Genomic DNA, 19,236 nt, shown 5'->3' with positions numbered 1-19,236 from the left:
CAATGCCGCATTTTTTGATCATTTATTTGAATTTAATTCATATTACGCAACATTTCAATGTGCAATATAACATAATTTGACAACACATCATGCATGCCAATTTCAACTTTTTTATGACACCCATGCTTGATTTGACAACACATCATGCATGTCAATTTCAGCTTTTTTATGACACATAAAGGACCAATTTGACAATACAATGCTGCATTTTTTGACCGTTTATTTGAATTTAATTCATATTACGCAACATTTCAATGCGCAATATAACATGATTTGACAACACATCATGCCTGCCAATTTCAGCTTTTTTATGACACATAAAGGACCGATTTGACAATACAATGTTGCATTCTTTGACCGTTTATTTGAATTTAATTCATATTACGCAACATTTCAATGCACAATATAACATGATTTGACAGCACATCATGCATGCCAATTTCAGTTTTTTTATGACACACATGCTTGACTTGACAAAACATCATGCATGCCAATTTCAGCTTTTTTATGACACATAAAGGACCGATTTGACAATACAATGCAGCATTTTTTGATGAAAATAGTGACTACTGCGCAACATTTCAATGCGCAATAAGGGTCAATATGAATCTATTTAAGAAGAATGTTAGACGGGGTAAAAACTCATTCATTTCATAATTTTAAGTCTCTTAAGTCATTCAAAAAAACCTCTCTTAAGTCATTCAAAAAAAAATCAAACTTCCTACAAAAAAATGACTCAATATATTCCACCAGTTAAGGTTTCAATACATTGGGATGGTATTATCCTTGATGACAATAGTACAGTTCGTTACAAAAAAGACCAAACGTTCATGTTAAATGTCCACTTGAAATGTCTTATGAATCACTAGTCACTTACATATATGAAAAAATGAAGGTTAGTCCAGATGAGTATAACATCTCTATAACAGGTAGATATCCACAATTAGTTTCCCATGGTATAGTGCTTTATGGTAGGCATTATATCAATGATGATGATTCTTTAAGGAATTATTTGAATGCGCCAGAAAAATTAAAACATTTAGTCGCCCTTAATGTTCTTGAGATGTATGTTGAAAAGATACCCCGAGAGATCCCGAAAGAACATCCCAGTTAAGTTAATACGTATGGAGATATTAGTTCTTACGGGGACATTTTGAGTGGCCAGGTGCCGCTGGAAAATCTTACTCAACAATTTAATCAAACTTGGTAAATATGCATTCTTATATTTTTATTTTGTGCAGTAGCACGTGTTTATTGTATGTATTAGTAAATAACCATTTTTAAATCTTTGTAAGGGTTATAGACCTGATACGAGTAATATTGGGCAATTATCTCAGTTTAGTGGAGCAACTCATTATTATTAAAACACTCAGTTCAGTGGAGCTGATTATTATAATAATTCTCAGTTCGGTGCAGTGGATTATTATCAAAACTCGCCAGTGCTACCAACTGTGGATGTTGGGCATTCCTCTCAGTTTGGTGGAGTTGATCATTCTGAACACCATGTTCATTATCAATATGTGTAGGTTCATCACCTTGATGTGTGGAATTTAACATATGCTTTTTGTCGTGTAGGAGGAGGCCTTTCTTAGATGGCGCTGATTGTCCAAGTTATGTGGATACATCAGAGAGTGATGGCGATGAACCAGCTAATAATGCAGAGGTAACCGATGATGAAGATAGTGAAGGGGATGAAGAAGATACACATTTTAGTCCCCAGAACCAACTCACCACCACGTACCACCTCCGATGGCAGAAAACCCAACTCCTGACAGCCTAATGCAGCGGTATTCTGACTATATTCCATATCTTGATAGTCTACAAGGTCGTGAGGATGCATTTATCTTCACAAGAGATGATGATATAAGTCGCCAAAAAATGTGGATTGAACAAAAAAATCTCATGACTGATGAATACGTCCTTGCAAAAGGAATGATGTTCACATCAAAAAAGGCATTGCAACGGACTGTCAGAATGTATTGTATAAAGGATATGAGGGAGTTTAAGGTCGATGACTCAACCAAATCGGTATGGAGGCTGGTTTGTAAGCGACAGACTCAAGGCGGCCGGTGGTTGCTTCGTGGAATTGTTAAGCCTGATGGTCTGTAGGAAATCACAAAATTCTATCCAAAGCACACTTGTGATATGGGACAAAATCGAGCGGATTATTTGAATTTAGATATAAACATGATTGCTCATGTGTTACTTAAAGACATTGAGGAAACTCCAAGGTACCTTTTCTGACCTAGTACATTATATATCTTATAGCAATTAAAATATCATTGCTAAATGTTGTTTGTTTAAAGTTATGCAGGATGCCTCTCAAAACTTGTATTAGCATGGTCCACTCCAAATATGGTTAAATCATAAGCAAGAGAAAGGGATTTCTCTGGCGTAGACGTGCTTTTGAGATGATCTTTGGAACTTAGGAATCCTTTTTTCGGGCGTGCCGGAGTATATGGCGGCTCTATAACATGCTAATCCTAGCACTGTTGTACAGTGGTAGCTTTTAGAGGGCAGAATTTTCAACTTCGTCTTTTGGGCATTCAAACCAAGTATTGATGGTTTTGCTCACTGCCGGAATGTGATATCAATAGATGGGACACATGTATATGGCCGATATGACATCAAGCTCCTAATTGCAATAGTTATGAATGCCAATGGGTCAATATTCCCTCTTGCTTTCCCAGTTGCTGCTAACGAGAGCAACGAGACATAAGGGATGTTCTTGACTCATCTGAAAACTCATGTTATTAAGGGTCATCAGGGTATATGTGTCCTATCAGATCGTCATAAAGGCATATTGCACAAGATGCATACTCTAGAAGGGTGGCAGCCTCCACATGCTTACCATCGATATTGTTTAAGGCACTTAAAGGCTAATTTGCAAACAAAGTTTGGAAATGGCACTGTAAACAAATTGATGTGGGGGGCTGCGGTGCTGCATCAACAAATAAAATGGGCTGCAAAAATGGAGCTGCTAAGGGAAGTAAGTGAAGAGGCATATGTCTGGTAGATGAAATTAGAAGTTTAAAAATGGACGTTTTATGCTGATGGAGGAAAGAGATAGGGCATGCTCACAACGAACAGCTCGGAGTCTTTCAATGGATTCCTCAAATCTGTTCGAGGACTACCTGTCACTGCAATGGTAAGACTAACTTTCAAGCAGGTCGTGGAGCGATTTGCGGATAGGACAAGGCAGGCCAGAGCCATATTAGCCTAGGACGAAACATGGATGTCAAAGCCCTACAAAAATATGGAGCACCATAGGAGAAAGGTAGAGGGTCACCAAATGACCGAGTATGACGTCGTTGAACGAGTGTATGAAGTTAGAACGGGTTATTACAACGGTACAGGAGGAAACAAACATATCGTTACTGAGCGTACAAAATCATGCACTTGTGGTAAGTGGAAAACGTACCACATGCCATGTTCTTATGCAGTCAAGTGCTTTGAGAGAATGGCCAGAAATGTAACTGATTATGTGGTAGAGGAATATAAGGTTGTAAAATACCTTAGAGCATATTCCGGCCACTTCCACCCCCTTGGTAATCAAGCTTATTGGCCAGCCACGCCGTTTTTTGTGGTTGCGAATAAGAATCATATCCGTAAATTAGGAAAAAACAAGCTAACCCGTTATCACAATCAAATGGATGTTAGCGAAAAGGTTTACTTTCGTAAGTGCTCGATATGTAAGCAGTTTGGGCATGATAAGCGTTCATGTGGGCAAAACTCCCGTGGTGGCAGCACATCTGGAAGTAGAAGAGTGTCTAGAACTTGATTTTTTTTTAAGTCTATTGTAATTTAATGATGTATTTCGTTGCTAATGGAATGAAATATTTTTCAATTATTATGAACCTCTCGTATTGGATGAATTATTTTTAAATATTATATTTATTTTTGCACATTCAAAAGGTGTGGATTACACAATATAATGACAAAATAAAAAAGACATAAAAGAAAAAAAACAACCTAATATAAACCTAAATATAACAAGTTTTCATACTTACTTCGGAGCACTTTACAACCCCTAAAACGATGATCCAAATGTATATGTATACTTGATGTAATGAGCCGTTATTATTATACACTAAAAAAACTATTAAGTTCTATATAAAATATTTATATTCCGGTGTGTTGAAACATGACTAATCTTCAGTAAAAGTACGGAAAAAGACTTAATTTTGAGTTTGATTTCCAAAGAATAAAGGTTGGGTTTGGGGGGGGGGGGGGGGGGGGGAGAGAGTTTCACGTGCAGAATCTGTGCGTAAAAGGACCAAAGTGTAAATGTACACTTTGGCCCTTTCACGCACAGATTCTGTGCGTAAAAGGACCAAAGTGTAAATGTACGCATTGGCCATTTCACGCATAGATTCTATGCGTGAAGCCTACTTTGGTTCTTTTTTTTTAACGGGTTAGTTTGGTTCCTTTTTTTTTTTTTTTGGGTTAGAAAAGTTCCAGACTCTTCAACTTCTACACTTTTTCTCCATTTCCCAAGAAACTTACAAATATTTGTTCAGTTTTAGCATTTCAATGGAGAATAATCTAGACGAGTATTTCGCACTGGAGAATATTCGAAATCATCTCCTTAGTGATTTCTCACCTACAACTATGATTTTTAGCGCCAAGCTCACAACTATGAGTTCAACTCTCATTCAGACTGATTTTGCTCAGGATCTCCTTATTGTAACTATTTGCCTTCTAATTGATTCAATTTGCTTCACATTTGGACTTAATTCATCAGCAAAATTGATGAAAGAACAGAGCAATTTCTCAAAGCTTGAATTGCAACCGTCGATTTCAAGCTTTGAGTCTTTAGATTGCTTTAAATTTGATTTGTCTTCTGATTCATTCAATTTTCTTCAATTTGGACTTAATTCGTCTGATTTGAGATCAAAATCAGCAAATTTGGTAAAAAAAAAAAACAGAGCAGTTTCTTCAGGCTTGAATCACAGCAGTAGATTTCAAGCTTTGAATCTATAGATTGCTTTAAATTTGATTTTTCTTCTCATTCATTCAAGTTGCTTCAATTTGGACTTAATTCATCTGATTCGAGCTCATATCAACAAAATTAATGGAAAACAGAGCAATTTCACCAGGCTTGAATCGCAACCGTCGATTTCAAGCTTTGAGTCTATAGATTTTGTTAAAATGCAGAGCAAATGCTTTGAATTTGAATCAAAATCTAAAATAATCATCGACCTCACATCACCTAAACCGAGTAAATCTGACTATTGGCTATAAGAAGAATTGGGGGATTATCTAAATGTTAGATTTTCTTCAACATATATTTGAAAACACTATTGTAGAGAATTATTAGTATATTATATAGAAGCAAAGATTTAACTCGGCCGACATATATATAATATAAAGATAATTAATCTACAAAACTTTATATATATATATATATATATATATATCATAAATGTAATTATAATTTTTAACTACTGATCCATATAGTCGATTTGGTTTGATTTTTTCAGTTTTTTTTTTTAATTTAGTTAAAACTAAAACCAATCCAAATAATATCGGCTTTTTAAATTTAAAAGTAAAACTAAATCAAACCAAAAAAATTTATTGATCTTTTTCTCAATTTGATTTGGCATTTGATTCGGATTGATTTTTTGATTTCTCGCGAACACCCTGATTTTTTGATTTCTCGCGAACACCCCATTCTCAGCCCAATGGATTTTGTTCCAGACTGATGCTGAAGTAGGACATTTGAAGAACAAATATGACATGGATTCAGTATTTAAATTACACATTGGACAAGTGCTAAAAACTTATCCAAACTGGGTGTTTACACCATAACAATGGATGCATGACATGTCTATGAATATACCATAAAATCACTTAACAATGGTTAATAAATGTATGCATTCGCTTAATTAACTTACTTAACTACGGTAAGTTACATGAATTTGATATAAACACATATTAGGCTACATTATCCTTGGTTTCATGAGCCTAACAACATAACTATGAACAATCATTAGGAGTAGCAAGGGTGTGAAATGATTTTGGCTGAAGTGGTTAAAATACCTCCGAACTTGGCGCCGATTATTACTTTCGTTCCCACGGGTATATTTGCACTACTTGAATCGTATTTCATTTTGCTAAATAAAAGCTTTTTCGGGCTTCCTCAAACCAAGTTTGGTAATCAAAATTTGTCCAATCCGAACATCACTAGATTCAAGTGATTAAAAAAGAAGCGGGTTGGCCTCATATGATATTGGGCCTTTAGAAACACATTTCTGTTCCATAAAAGGCTAATTTGCACATATGTTCCTTGTTAGGCCATTATTAGATCTCGTCAATATTTTTAAAACTCGTGCAATTATATACATGAGACAGACAATTAAACAACCGTGTAAATTTTATAAAATTTTAGACCATGATTTAACGTTTTTCTCGTAAGATTTTCAATTTGCTTAAAACGAATCTTTAGGCTATGATCTTAAAGGTCATAAGTTGCAAGAAAAATAAAAAGAGGACCAGTTACATAACAATTTTGTCCCAGTAAGGTACTAACAAAAAGTTTTGGCCAAAATTTAAAAGATTGTGAAATCCAAAAACTGCCTCTGCTAAAAGGTTTAAAGGATTTAATTTTTTGCGGGGAGCTCATAAAGACGGGCTCAGACCAATTTTTTTTGATTGCTATTGATTTTTAAGGACCGGAATTTGACTTTTAGAAATCATGTTTTTCATCACTAAAAGCCATTTTTCTTGTAGTGACATTTACATGTTTCATGTAAGTGAAGCTTATTTGAGATGTTACCACCATATCGTAGAAGGAATATTCTGTGTAATTTTGCTTTTGGGATGTTGTAATGGGGATTCTTGGAACATATAGAGTATTTTCAGATTGTAGAGTGTGAGAAAGCCAAGTATTTTTTATGATTGTACAAGTAGAAATACGTACTTTATATGCATCTATAAATATTCGTACATGTGTGCATTTAGGGATGATAAGTGGTCCGGGGCGGTGTGGTTGCAGGACAAACCCGCTTAAAGCCACAACAACTTCAACCCACCAGCACCATCCCACGTAGCATATTTTGATGTTTTCAATCCGCACCATCCTGTCATGGATTGACTCGCATAGATCATAACCCACATTTTTAATCAAAATATTGGGATTTGAGCATTAAGTATGAACTTAACTTTGATCGAAAGTGCTTTACTTCTAAAAGTTAAACTTTTTAGTGCAAGTTTATATTTATCTGACCTCAAAATAAATATTGAACACCAAATGAGAAGCCAAAAAAAATGTCATGATGACATTGGTTCACACACGACAACTTTGATTGTGTTATTGTCTTTCAACAAAGTAAATTTTTGCGCTTATGGGGTAAAGCTATGTATTAGAACTTTTAAAAGGTAGGGTCTTAATAAACATCTCTTTCAATTAGGTATTATAATGATTTAACAATCTTAATTATTTTAATCTTTACAGCTCGTTGTCCTTGACCTCTTTCACATGTGATAATCACACGGATTAAATTTTTTGTCCTGAAGAAGAAGCATAAATCACTTATCTCAATTATCTTGCAAAGTCAAGTTTATTGAGAATTCGAGATTAATGTGTATGCAGATAAGGGGTAAAGCTATATATAGCTAGAAAAAAATGGTTAGTTGAGTTATATTTTATCAAAAAATTATATTGTATATATAAGGCTAAACATTACTCTCTCTGCCCAATTGACTTTTGAGGGTCAAATTCATAATTTTGATTGTGAATTCAATTTTTTAAAATAAAATTTACATATTTAAGAATCACACACAACATGCTGTAAGTCACAATATTTAATAGATTTTAATTTAATAAATTTTAATTATTTAAAAGACATGAAAAAAATTCCAACCAAAAAACTTTTGTTTAACTCTCAAAATTCAAACGGTAAGACATACACATGAAGACGAAGAGTACGTTTTATTCATATTTATTAAATCTTGAACATTTTTTAGCGCGATTCTTGGCTGCCCCACTAATGTAAATTATTTTTAGTATATAACATGTGGGTTATTCAATCTAAGAATGTTGTGTTCTTGAATAAATTGAACTTTTTAAATTTTTTAATGAAAAAGATTCTCTATTAGGTAATTTAAGGCACATTTCTTTCCTTTTTCTCACCCAACGGTTTTTTTTTTTTGGAAAAGGACCAAAATTACCCCTGAACTTTGAAAAATAGTTTATTCATACTCTTCGTTATACTATAGGGCCAATTATACCCTTACCATTATACTATGAGGTCAATTATACCCTTAACCCAAACAAACTGCTAGGTGGCATCATCCTAGACGCCCAATCCATTTTCCTCCCAAAAAATTATTTACCCACCAAATTTTACCCAACCCGATCCGGATATAATATTTTCACCCAAAATTATTATGACCCAACCGTATACCCCTTATTCAAATAACCCTACACTATCGCCTACATTCTCCCTCTCTCTAAACTATACCGTCTCCGACCTCTCTCCCCACAGTAAATCACTGCTACCGACCTCACAAAACAAAAACATGTTAATTCATTTTAGTCAAAACTGGACTTGTTTTATGTTATAAATTCATAGAAGCTAACAAGTCTAGCATATATCACTCAAATTAAAAACAATATTTTCTTTTCTCCAGTAATACAAATTACGAATAGATCTACTCTTACCCAAAGATATATGTTCTTTTTTCTTTTTTCATTTTAGTCTTCTTTTGATTCCTTCCAGCATTCAATAAGGGCCATTTGAATAAGGGGTATACGGTTGGGTAATAATAATTTTGGGTGAAAATATTATATTCGGGTTGGGCTGGATTAAATTTGGTGGGTAAATAATTATTTGGGGGGAAAATGTGTTGGGCGTCTAAGATAATGCCACGTGGCAATCCGTTTGGGTTAAGGGTATAATTGACCCCATAGTATAGCGGTAAGGGTATAATTGGCCCCATAGTATAACGAAGGGTATGAATGAACTATTCTCCAAAGTTCAGGGGTTATTTTGTCCCTTTTCCCTTTTTTTTTTTTTTAAAACAAAACTGGGACGTGTGTCCATTTCTTTTTGTTTGGTCACTGAGAAGGCTAAGGAAAGGAAATGAATGTCTTACTTGTTTGGTTTGCATAGAAGAAGAAGAAGAAATAAAATAAAAGGAAATTACATTCGTCTCAAGGAGTGCACTTAGAAGAAAAATCTAACTATTTCCACCACTCTCCCTTCTTTCCTGAATTGAATATAGAGCTAGTTATGTCATAAGCAAATAACAGGGTTTGCTTTAAAGTACATATCGATCTACGGAGTAAGTTTCGTGCAAGAGTTAATGCCCTAGATGGTTACTTAAGTTTTGACAATTGCCTATAAATATCATTTTTGTTTTTTTTAGGACAACAAAGTCACTCAACTATTCTTATTTTCTTCAAAATATACTAAACACCTCAAAGGCCTCCTTCTCTCCCGGTTGGCATATCATGTCATTAAAGCTTATTTTCTTACTAGTAAATCTATTTAACCAAACTCATGTCTTATGCTCTATCAAATATGACCAATTAAAGTATTTTAATTTATAGATTAAGTTTCAAAATAAAAGTTTAAATTTTAAAAAATATAATTTGAGTTACTTTAGGGATTTATTTTAATATATTGCTAGATATTAACATGACAAGTTGGAATATCTACATCTTAACATGAAATAGACTAAAAATATGTTATATTTCATATAAGACTAGTAAAATAATATTTCAAAATAAAATATAAGCGTAATAATATAATACTTTAAAATAAATATTATAGTAATGAAAATTCGCATGAGAAATAAAAATAAAACTTGATAGTATGGCAATGAAAATACCGAAAATTAGACACTATATATTATGATAAATAGCTCAAAATACAAAGGAAAAATTAGATTAAAAATTCATTTTTTTTTATAAACGCTCTAGTTCATTCTTTTGATAGTTAATCTAGTCATTTTACGGTGTAAGATAAACACTGATCTATTTTTCTATAAGGGTTAAATATGGCTTAAGAAATATTAGAAAATTAACAAATTCCAAAGAGAAAAAAAGAAAAGAAAAAAAGAGCAACATTTAAATTGAGACCAAAAGGATAAAATTTCATATATCTTAAGCTCGTTAGCAACTCATTATTTAATGTAGAGTATTAACCATCAAAATAAGTATTTTCAAGAATCACTAGATGATTGGTGTCGCGTAAAATGATGAAATAGCAAATCCGTTAACTTGAAGTTGGAAATGCGGAGAAGTATGATTTGGAAAAACTTAAACTTACATGCCACTTTTTTAATCGGGTCATGTTTAATCGGGTAAGCCATGAACTTGGTTAAATGTATTTAACGAATTAAATACGTTTGTAATTTAAAAAAAAATAGTTTTAATATATGGGATGCCAACTAGGAGAGAAGGAGGGTTTTGAGGTACTTAGTATATTTTGACGAAAATAGGGATAGTTGAGTGAATTTGTTGTCCCAAAAGAAACAAAAATAATATTGGTAGGCAATTGTCCAAACTTGGGCGACTATCTAGGAAATTAACTCTGCATATTTACTATAAATAGATTTGTCACTAAAATAGGGGGTTACGCGCTGCAGTCTTGCGACTCCTAATCTAATCAAAAGAATAAAGCCCCCTATTGAGGATAGATTGTCAAACTATCATCGAGAGTTTCACTTTTTGAATTGCCACTCGCATAGGGTGACTGGGTCAGGTCGAGTTAGAAAGGCTTGGATGACTCAACATTCATACGAAGGAAGTGACAGTGAGGGAAAGATGGTAGAAGCCTTCAGCCCGATTATCGAATTCGTTCCAACAAACATTCATGGTTCTGTAGTCAAAACAACTCAGTGCGGCATACCGTTCGAGATGATCAATAATGTTTTCACTTATTTTCATGTGACTAAAACTTCTGATTGATTGTGAAAGTACTCTATCATTAAAACAGATCTCACTCGTATAATCTCGTTTACTTTAAATGAATGTGAACACTTTTACCTAATTCACAGTAGTTACAGAAGACACACGGTAAACTTTATCAAGAGAAAGAAAAAAAAAGTAGGTTGAGGGTTCTGAATTTGAACCCCCCTCAGCCAAAAAATTCTCAAGGCTTAGTTTGGATTCGCAAGGAAAAGTTTGGCCACAAAACTCCACCCTAAGAAACTCTGCCTTAAGGCTGAGTTTTCTTGCAAACTCTCCTTATAAGGTTAAATTTTAATGCAAATTCTACTTAGGGTAAAGTTTTTACTCAGCTGGAATTTTGCAAACATCTGCCTTAAGGCTTAACTTTTGCCCGAATAGGTCTAATTTTCCTACGAAACTCTGGCTTGTGATTTTTTTTAATTTTTTACTGTGCTGGAGTTCAAACTCAGAACCTCGGGGTATTAGGCAAAGGACAAAAATGAAAGACCAATGCCTTTGGAGGGCGATCGCGGGGGGGGGGGGGGGGGGGGGATAACGTGCACTAAATGAATCCAACTTGACGTGTTGCCACGTGGACTTCACTATAACCCAAATAATGTTAATTGTTTTTTTCCATGCATTCATTTTAGTTCCATGAAAAAAGAAAACTAATATCTTTTCAATAATGGAAGAACTATGATCTCTTATCCAATTTAGCTTTTCTTCTTATCATTTAGTTATCTATTTCTCTACTGTCCCAATCACATATGTGATGCACTATTCTTTTTAGTCTGTCCCAAAAAGAATGATATATTTCCTTATTTGACAACAATTTAACTTTAAACTTTATCTTTCACGCTTAACGAGATAATCTATAACCACACAAATATCTTTGGTTTATTTTAGACCATAAGATTCAAAAGTCTTTCTTTATTTCTTAAATTTCATGCCCAGTCAAACTATATCGCATAAATTGGAATGGAGGGAGTATTTTTCTTTTACAAAATTTGTAATTTTTGTAATTTTCGAAGGCCTACCGGAAAAGCCTCTCTATCTCCCGAAGTATAGATAAGGTCTGCGTAAATTCTACGCTCCCTAAACCCACTATGTGGGATTTCACTGAATATGTTGTTGATGTACAAAATTTGTAATTTTTGATACTAGTTATTAATTGCGAATCATAATAATAATTGAGTTATCTGAATCGAATGTTCTCTGCAAATTATTATTTTTCTTTATAAGAAAGAGGAATTAAGATCGACTTCACATTAACAATTAGATACATAATGTGTTAAGAGTCATATTTCACTATTAAAAATTGTGTTGAAGCACTAGATTCCTTTATTATTTTAATAAATAAGAGGCTACGAATTTTGGGAACTGAATTACTTTTGGTAGATAACACTTTGCTCACAAAGTAAGACTTTCAAGACACAATTTGAATTAGTCGAGTTCTAAAATGAGTGATGATAACAGAATCAGAAATTCTTATTTCAAATCATGCTATAATTCCTGATTTATATTAAGAGAAAAATGTATCCCTTAATTGTCTGTCCCATTTGTTAAAAGGATAGAATAACAGTTCTAACAACTAATAATTCATGATTAAGATAAGCGAAAAATCAGGAAGCATGACCTACACATTTTTTTTTTGGAAGTGATGAATGATGACACTACGCATTGTACCTAAAAAATATCTTATTCTTTTTTTGTCTCCAGACTCCTAGGGCCTCCGCCAGATAGACAATTTGGTTTTATTTTGCTTTTAGGATATGCTTGCTAGGGAAAATACAATTTTTCATGTTTGTTTGGTTACGGATTTTGAAAAATACATTTTTTTTTTGGAAGAAAAAGCTTTTTAAAATAAAAATAATACTTACTTTTTAGCCAATAAGTTCTATAAGTGGCGCATTCCATGCTAATTGTTTTCTGTACCCCCACCCTCGCAACCCAATCCTTCCCACCCCCACCCTGCACCGCACCAGCTCCCAACCCGGTATTAATGATTGTCACATTACATAAAATGATTAAATTGTGTGTTAGGCATGCCCTAAATGAGTTTCCAAGAAAAACAAGGTTCATAAATGATAATCCATTGCTGATTAATGTGCTCCCTTACATCTGACCTCGCCCTCGTCCTCGCAACTAGTCCATTCGTCCTATACCCCTGCCCCTAACCCGGTGTTAATGATTGTTACATTAAAAGACCGTTGATATACAAAATGATTAATGGTGTTTTTAGTATGACATAAGTCATTATTCATGAAGAATATATTTTTGTATTTAGTTGGTGAATGAAAAATATTTTCAACAAATATTCCTAAGGATTAATAATAATATCAACAAATCGGAGTGTGTAACTATAGATTAATAATTTTGTCCAAATGTTAGTTGAAATAAATAATATGAAGTTAATTATTAATATCAATCATTTGTAAAGAAAATAATTTTCGTCCATAAGTGAGATAAGTTACTATGATCGCGCATCGCGCATCGTGCAAGTACATATATTAGTTTCTTTTAATGAAATAACATCGATCTTAAAAAAAGACACCCTCTGTCTCAATTTATGTGATACACTTTTCTTTTTAGTTTATCTAAAAAGAATAATACATTGCTTTATTTGGCATTTAATTTAACTTTAAACTTTATATTTTACGCTTAACAAGATGATGTATTATCATACAAATAATTTTGACTTATTTTAGTCCATAAGATTAAAAAAATTTCCTTTATTTTTTAAATTTTGATGGAGGGAGTAAAAAATGACTAACTAAATAGACACACAACTGCCGCGTTTTAAAAATGCACTCCTCCCCTCCTCTTTCTTCTTCTTCTTCACACTAATTTTTTCCATTTCCTCTCACTTTGTCATTTTCAACCACATGCCATCAAGCTAGAACCTTTGCTTTAACTTTATGCTACTGTTGTACATGACATAATTTATCTCCTTTTAATCACGAGTTTTTTTTTTTGTGTTTTTTTCTAACTTAATGCCAAAACTATATACTACTAGTATTTAATATCTTCACTAGTTTTCTCCGAGAGGGTGAAAATACCCAAGAAAATATCTTGTTTCTTGATTTATTTATTTATAAAAAAATATAGTACGTGGTTTTCTTATTTGGGGTTATTTATAGAGCAGTCAAGATTTTGGTTTTGCATTTGGACTTTGGAACTGAATATCTGGAAATTAGTTTAAATGGAGCTGAAATTTGTTGATTATAAGGCAATATCTATGTGCAAATCAGTGGATATGAAAGGGATGGAGTTTTCTAGTTCATTTGTTGACTCAAAGCTCATGTCTGGTGTTAATGTGGCTCCCAAATTCTGTTCTTGCAGAGGTAAGTTTCTGATTTTTGCTTAAGTTTGTGTGCCCTTTTGTTTTTTTTTTGATTTAATCATGAGGTTATTTTGCCTATCCATGATAGTGTAGGGGTATAAGAAGATTTTACTCTCTTTTGTTTGTGAGATATGTTTGACTGGATATAAAGTTTAAGACGGAAAGATTGACTTTTGGAAAATGTAGTCTTAAATAGGTCGACGTTTCCGTGGCTAAAAACTCATGTCATTAAGAATAAAATGTGAAGTTTAAAGTTATATTGCTTCAAAATATATGAATCTGTCATTCTTCTCCGAAAAAAAAAATTAAAAAGGAAAGAGTGTACCTAGGCTATCTTAAAATGGAACAGAGGAAGTACTATTTTCATGCGCAAAAGTATTTAGTTGGAGAAAGCCAGCATAAGATTCTATAAGAAAAGTTATTTTGTTGATTGTTGAAGTGAAGAGCCTTGGTTTGAACTATGAAGTAACAAAGCAAATAGCTCTATAGATAAATGTAAGCATTTCAATAGTTGTAATGATTGGTGGGCGTTTTCATATTTAAGGAACTACAAGGATGGAGAAGTTCCTTACTATAATTTCATTCCACTTTTCTCATGTACTAAGAAAATGTGTTTCTTGTTTAAATTTGGTAACCTAATTTTTAGACGTTGTGGTTATACAGTGCAACATGGCATGAGAGTTCATGTCTTACCGCCATCCTTTAACAAAATCTTTCTGCGTGCTTAGGCAAGAAAAAGCATCCCCCCTGCAGTTATGGGCAGATCTAGGTAGAAAGAAGGGGTTTGTCAAATTTATTTTTATATATAAATATTAAATGTTGAGTTCCCTTAACAAAAGCCAAAAGCTTAGCTCAGTGGTAAAAGGGGTTCAAATTCTCATAGAGGACACAAGTTCGTTTCTTGCTAACCACAGTTTCTAGTCTTTTTAGCTTTAGGCGTTTTTAATTTCTCGATCAAAAGAAATTTCTTTTTGAATCCCCTCCTTTTTAGCTTTAGGAGTTTTTCAAATTTTTCTTGAATACTTAACAAAACTCCTGCAACACTGTAGTTGAAGCGTACCGTTGACATAAAAGGCTCTCATTAACATTTCCATTCATTTTGTACCGTTTTAAATGAGTTTAAGTTTCATAATTGGCTCTTTTGAGGAGCTATTACTATGATGTTACCATTTGATCTCTCAGTAGGGAAGCATGAACTCGAAGTAGAACAATCAACAATGAAGCAATACAAAGTGCCTCATTAGATTTTAGAGAAGGATATCCTCCTACTGCTAAATGAGAAAAGCTGCTGTTTATATCTGACATGAAGTTAATTCTCTGTTTTACCTTCAGGGCTTCTAATGAAGAATTCTTATTCAAGCGCTTCATATGATGCTACAAGATCAGTAAGCGAAAAGAATTTCTTAGTGGACACTTTCTCTGATCAGATAAATGGCACAAACCATACAAGTTTGTATTTTAGAGATAAATGGGTACTTGATGCCGCTGATGATGAATATGGAGGAGTACTTATCAATCCAGAAAGACTACCATCCAATCCCGACAAATTTTCCTTCGTGCTTCGTGCATCTCTCTCTCATTGGAAAGTGAAGGTACTTCATTTCCAACAACTACTATACTAGACTTTTTTTTTTAGCAATTACTATACTAGACTAGTCTCAAATTTCATTACTTGATTTCTTGTCTAATGTTGATTACTACGTCGTGTTGATTATCACACAGTAAGCTATTGCATTTCACATTTTTTTATTTATTTTTATTTTGTCGACAACTCTTGCGATTGGAAAACACGCATGATGAAAGTTTGTGAGACTCACAATTTTTGTCAAATATTATTACGTAGACTTAAAATCACAGGGAAGGAAGACTCGAAAGATCTATAATCTCTTGGAATCAATGTAGATTAAGTGAAAGATAGGGCACAGCGGAAGAAACAAAATTATATATGCGATACTAATTAGTTGAGAATATGTGTTAATCATGTTACAACATTTGCTTTAGGTTCTATGCTTTCTAGGAGTCTTTGTCCCTGTTAGAGATTTTTATGCTAGTAGGAAATACAAAGAACTTTCTAGTACTTCACATTTTGTACAATACTAGTCTGAGATGAATTTAAATGGAGAAATATGGTCCGTGAGGATTCACATAGTCTACCCCTACTTTTTTGGTCTTAGAGTGGGTTAGAGTCCTACATTGGTTGGAGAATGAACTGGTGGTCTGCTTATATGGACTTGAGTAATCCTCCCCTCATGATCTAGCTTTTGGGGTAGAATTAGGCCTAAGTTCCATATGTTTACATTTGGGAATGAGACATAGTAATCTTTGTTAATAAAACACCTTTTGCTAATTGATGGCTCTCGAAACAGGGGAAGAGGGGAGTTTGGCTTAAACTACCACTGGAAAGATGTGATCTAGTTCCTATTGCAGTAAAGGTATTTCCTTTTTCTGATGAATTGCAATGAAGGTATTCCTTTTGTTGATGAATTGAGATAGGACAATAAAAGCGAGACACCGGAAGTTATTCTCCAAACTAAATTTTGTTTTAAAAATCTTTTTAAGGTTTTGCTATTAGTTCTTTTGATTGTTGAAAGCTGGCTAACATAGTGGTCGAACTTAAACTATGCACAGGAAGGATTTCAGTATCATCATGCGGAAAGAGGATATGTCATGATGACTTATTGGATACCAGATGAACCCTACATGCTTCCTTCTAATGCATCTCATCAAGTTGGAGTTGGAGGTTTTGTGATCAATGACAAAAATGAGGTGCATATTTTCTTGTTTGGAAGGCCCTATGTGATGCACTTTTCTTTTTAATATGTTCCGAAGAGAATGATACCTTTCTATATTTAGAAACACTATATATAACTTTAAATTTACCCTTTTACCCTTAATGAGATTATTTTTAGCCACACAAATTTCTATGGTTTGTTTTAGATCACAAGTTTCAAAAGTCTTCCTTTATTTATTAAACTTCGTGCTCAGTCAAACACCTTCACATAAATTGGGACAGGGGGATTAGTATAAGCTTCTGAATTTTTTGTGTAGTCCCTTAGGCTAATAAAATTACTGCTTTAGGTGCTCGTCGTGCAAGAGAAACATTCTGCGCCGGCTCTTTCAGGCTTATGGAAAATACCAACTGGTTTCATTCTTGAGGTATATTCCTTTACTGCAATTTGACCATAACATTTTGGTCACTTTTGACTGAAGTAAATACTACTGAAGCATGAAATCTGCATACTTAACTCCTTAAACATTGTTCTTGCCTCAAAATCACAGTCAGAGGAGATCTTTACATGAGTTGTGAGAGAAGTGAAGGAGGAAACTGGGGTAAGAAATTCACACTTAACATATCTTAACATATCTCATACCTAAACTAGCAATTTATAACGAGCAATCGTTATATAAATGATGGTTATTTCATATTATATTTCCAGATTGATACTGAATTTGTGGAGGTTATGGCTTTCAGGTAACAATTTTTCCTCTTCAAAGGACCATAATTTTATGATGATGTACAGTGACTATTTAGTTCCGTTTTATTAGCAATTTTATAGAAACATGAAATGCTGATACAATAAGTATCCGAGCAAAACTTTGCTCAGACACAGAGAATGTAGAAGTACTACTTGCTAGACTTCACTTTTAGGATACTTCTTGTGTTCTGATGTAACAAATTGATTAAATTTATCGATGTCCTTCTTCAGGCATGCACATAATGTGGCCTTTGAAAAGTTGGATTTATTCTTCGTCTGCCTGTTAAAACCTCTGTCGAAACAGATCATGGTTGATGATCTAGAAATTCAGGCTGCTAAGGTAAATATATTGCATAAATTAATAGTCAGTGAAAATGAATTTGATTTATGTATTTCCTTCACTAAATGATAGTTTCTGTTCAATGCATCCCATCTCGGTGATGATATTATCCGCATTATATTTTTAATCTTATCCATTACTTGAATCTTTTGGAGAAAAACATTGATTAACCTCAAGAAAAATTAGAAACTACTTATTGTCCATGCACCAGATGTTCTTGGCTTCGCAATGTTGAACTCCCATGCTATATTGTCCATGCACTAGATGTTCAGTCTTGGCTGTGCAAGGGGTGTTAACTCATAAGCTAGCTTTAGGTGTTGAGTTTTCTTAACAATTTTGGCTAGAGTGTGCAGTTTTATGCTACCTTGCATTTACTCGAGTTGTTTTTTATTTTCACGATACAGTGGATGCCTTTAATTGAGTTCGTGGAGCAGCCACTAATCCAAGGAAATGACATGTTCAAGAAAATAATTGACATTTTCATCGCTCGACTAGGGAAGCGTTACTGCGGATTATCTGTCCATCAAATGGTTTCCAAATTTGATGACAAATTTTCCACAATGTATTTCAACACAGTTGATGATTCATGTCACGCCCCGAACCATGGCCTGGACGTAACACGACACTCGTTGCCTGACTGCATGTGACCGAGCGAACCACATGGCTTGCTGAATCATCATGATACATAACATAAGCGGAATATAACGTGAATGCATGATGAGCCTTTATAAAACATGGTAAGTCATAATACTTAATAAAATACTTGTTTAAACATGAGTGAGCCAAAATGGCTATACGACTCCAAATGTCTGACATGACATAACTGACTTGTCTAGTCTATGAAACCTCTATCATGAGTCTGACTGGAAAAAACATACTTACTGGGACAAGGCCCGCAACATACCTTTAGATGTAAAACTAAATAAAGAAATACAATGTATAAACCCCGAATGAGATGGGGCTCACCAATAAGCTGGTACGTGCAAATCCTAATGAGCAGAAGCGTCGTCCTGTAAATCCATACCTGCATCGTGAAATGCAGGCCCCCGGGCAATAAAAGGGGACGTCAGCACATTGAATGTACTGGTATGTAAAGCAACCGAAAGAAACAACATGGGACATGGAATAACATGATAAGAACTGAAACTGAAAACCTGGACATGATCATGAGCATGAG

The 19,236-nt window shown here is 33.9% G+C and overlaps 1 pseudogene; it reads left to right on the top strand.

Annotated features, from left to right (window-relative positions):
- Positions 1–13,720: 13,720 nt before the first annotated feature.
- On the top strand, positions 13,721–18,883 carry LOC132625703 (nudix hydrolase 8-like; annotated as a pseudogene).
- Positions 18,884–19,236: the final 353 nt, after the last annotated feature.

This window comes from Lycium barbarum, unplaced genomic scaffold (genome assembly GCF_019175385.1).
Source record: "Lycium barbarum isolate Lr01 unplaced genomic scaffold, ASM1917538v2 unchr_scaffold_33, whole genome shotgun sequence".
In the NCBI taxonomy this organism is placed as follows: Eukaryota; Viridiplantae; Streptophyta; class Magnoliopsida; order Solanales; family Solanaceae; genus Lycium; species Lycium barbarum.
Note: the sequence above shows the minus strand (reverse complement) of the source record. Positions and strands in the feature narration are given on the sequence as shown.